Below are 3561 nucleotides of genomic sequence, written 5' to 3'. Positions count from 1 at the left end.
GTTTCTTGGGACCAGCCATTTCAATTAAGTTGTTTATATTACCAAGCCCATTTGTACAAGCACATGCTTAGCTGCCCTGCATGATAGCATAATGGACGGGTTAAATGATGGAGATAAAGCATTCTATCTAACTGAAGTCCTTGTGTTTGTGCATTCACATGTAGACCTAGGCACACATAAATTTCTTCTCAAGACCAGACACATTGCACACACATTCCTTCCGGACTTAACATAGTATCTCATACTATATGAAGCTATTTTGATCCCTTTAAGATTGGATATGTGTTCTGCCATTGTGCTGCAAGCACTCTATTATTCCAACGTCTGTGCTCACATTACCCTGTACTGTAATTTTTTTTCTCTCTTTGACCTTCCCCAACCCCTTACCTTCCATTGAATCTGAGCTCTTTGAGTACAGACTGATGGATACCCTATTCGTCCTTATCTTTCAAAGATGATTTAATATAGTCTGTCACATGGTGAATATTATGGGATCAAAAAATATATTTTAAAGATTGATACACATAGACATATATACACAAAGTTAGATATTTATATATAATGTCAATCATATAGACAATAAATGCAATTGTTATAATAAATAATTCTGTCTCGCTTTAGCTACTTGACCATATGTATACTCAAAAGCTATTTGTTTCTAAATATGATCAGTACATATTTACATAAATATATCTACTCTTTCCTCATATAAAGCATATATAGACTTAAGCTACCCAGGTGGTTTTATCTTAATAATTTTATATGTTTATAATATAAATTTTATAGTCTCTGTAAACATGCACACAAATATGTTTGTATATATACACAAAATATGATATTTTCTTTTCTTTTTTTTTATGTTCAGTTAGCCACTGTATAGTACATCATTAGTTTTTGATGTAGTGTTCAATGAATCATTAGTTAAATATAACACCCAGTGCTCATCACAACACATGCCCTCCTCAATACCCATCACCCTGTTACCCTCCCCCCACCCTTCCCCTGCTCTGAAACCCTCAGATTGTTTCCCAAGGTCCATAGTCTCTCATGGTTCATCTCCCTTTATGATTTCTCCCCCTTTGGATTTCTCTCCCTTCCCCTATGGTCCTCCGTACTTATGTTCCACATATGAGTGAAACCATATGATAATTATCTTTCTCTGATTGACTCACTTCACTTAACATAATCCCCTCCAGTTCTATCCATGTCAATGCAAATGGTGGGTATTCATCTTTTCTGATGGCTGAATAATATTCCATTGTATATATGTGCCACATCTTCTTTTTTTCTTTTTGAGCTTTTATATTTGAGTTTATTCTTCATTTAACTTTTAAAACACTACTATAGTTGAATATTAAAACAAAAACAATAGCAAGTAGTGAGTTATGATTATAGTCCTTCACTCATTCACTACTACATATAAAATGCCAGCGGTGGTATTCACTGGCCCCGTTAAGAGGTCTGACACTGAACACCACCCCTGGGATGATGTTCATCATCCTCATAGCCTTCCCTATTGTAATGGCGCCATCTTTCCTGATTTGGATCAAAGTCTACCAGTTCTACCTGGTCCATTTCATCAGTCTCTTCTACTTCCTTCCTCTCAGGTAGGAGTTTTTCCAGCAAAGAGAGTTTATCAGGAGAGAGAAATCCATTCTCAGGAAAGTTTACCTTAAATTCAGTGATTAGGCGACCCTTCTCATATGGTCTATGATAAATTGGCATGCCTTCATTTAGCACACACTTGATATCTCCATGCTTGACAATTTGACTTGGTTGAGAGGTGATGACGATGGTTTGGTTGTCAAGAGTAGATACTGGCTTTTGAAAGCCGCACAGTGCTTCAGCCAGCTGTATGTCCATACACATGAAAAGGTCTTCTCCTTGCAGAGTAAAAACAGCGTGGTCCTTCTGATCTAAAACAATGATAATATCTCCTGGTTCCAGTCCTGGTTCTTGGTCTCCTTCACCATGGAATGTTATCTTCTGGCCATCCTTCATGCCTTTGTCAATATGAACTTCTAGAATCTTCTTCTCTCAAACTATCTTCCTCCCATTGCAGCTTTTACATCTATCTTTGGGACTGATCCGTTCCCCATGGCCCTGGCACTCCATGCACAGATTGAATTTGCTGAACCATTCCAGGTCCTATCTGATGAATTCTTACTTGCATTCCAGTACCTCGGCAATTGGGACAACATTCGACTGCTCCTTTCTTACCACCTCGGCCTTCACATTTATCTCAAATCACATTTTTCTGCAGAACTAGTTTTCTTTTTGCACCATTATATAAATCTTCTAAGGTTACTGAGAGCTGATGCACACATTTTTACCTCTCCTTTCTCTCTGCATCCTTCCTTCTCCTCCAAAAAACATATCAAAGACGTCCATGAGGGAGCCAAAACCACCACCAGCTCCACCTTCTTTAATTGTCTGTTCTCCTCCTTTGTCATATAATTCCCTTTTCTTTGCATCAGAGAGTACTTGGTAGCTTGAGAAATCTGTTTAAACTTCTCTCCTTCATTTGGATTCTTATCAGGGTGGTACTTCAAGGCCAGTTTCCTGTAGGTCTTTTTCAATTCCTCTTGGGTGGCATTGGGTTTGACCCCCAAAACATCATAGTAAGTGGTTTCTTTCACCATTTTCTACAGCTGGTGAGAGGGCCAAGGCCGGTGTGGGGGAGCGGGAAGGAGCGCATTGCTGGGTGCAGCTCGGGCAGCCGCCGCTGCTCCGTGTCTCACCCAGCGTTCTGGAAAGTCGCCTGTGCCACATCTTCTTTATCCATTCATCTGTTGAAGGGCATCTTGGCTCCTTCCACAGTTTGGCTCTTGTGGACATTGTTGCTATGAATATTGGGGTGCATGTGCTCCTTTTCACTACATCTGTATCTTTGGGGTAAATACTGAGGAGTGCAATTGCTGGGTCAAGGGTAGCTCTATTTTTAACTTCTTGAGGAACCTCCATATTCTTTTCCAGAGTGGCTATACCAGCTTGCATTCCCACCAACAGTGTAAGAGGGTTCCCCTTTCTCCACATCCTCACCAACATTTGTTGTTTCCTGCCTTGCTAATTTTTCCTATTCTAACTGGTGTAAGGTGGTATCTCAATGTGGTTTTGATTTGAATTTCCCTGATGGCTAATGATGATGAACATTTTTTCATGTGTCTGTTAACCATTTGTGTCTTTGGAGAAGTGTCTGTTCATGTCCTCTGCCCATTTTTTGACTGGGTTATTAGTTTTTTGAGTGTTGAGTTTGAGAAGTTCTTTATAGATCTTGGATATCAGCCCTTTATCTATAATGTCATTTGCAAATATCTTCTCCCATTCTGTGGGCTGCCAGACTATGGTATTTTCAAAGATAAAGAGTGATTAGGAGAGGAAAAAGGGAATAATTGCTTTTTACCACTTTAATACTATGAGAAATTGGATGTTGATGACTTGGGAATTTGGTGTTTTTGGTTGTTCTGTTGTTTTATTTTATTATTTAATTTTATTTAATTTTATTATTATTTTGTATTTCCTTTCTAGAATTAAGAATTGACAGAGTGGGAAAAAATGTTC

General features: G+C 38.7%; 1 pseudogene; it reads right to left on the bottom strand.

Annotated features, from left to right (window-relative positions):
- Window positions 1-1301: 1301 nt before the first annotated feature.
- LOC118542256 (dnaJ homolog subfamily A member 1 pseudogene) lies at window positions 1302-2721 on the bottom strand (annotated as a pseudogene).
- Window positions 2722-3561: the final 840 nt, after the last annotated feature.

The sequence above is a fragment of the Halichoerus grypus genome, chromosome 1, assembly GCF_964656455.1.
Source record: "Halichoerus grypus chromosome 1, mHalGry1.hap1.1, whole genome shotgun sequence".
Taxonomy (NCBI): Eukaryota; Metazoa; Chordata; class Mammalia; order Carnivora; family Phocidae; genus Halichoerus; species Halichoerus grypus.
The sequence above is the reverse complement of the archived record's forward strand: the minus strand, read 5'-3'. Positions and strand labels throughout refer to the sequence as shown.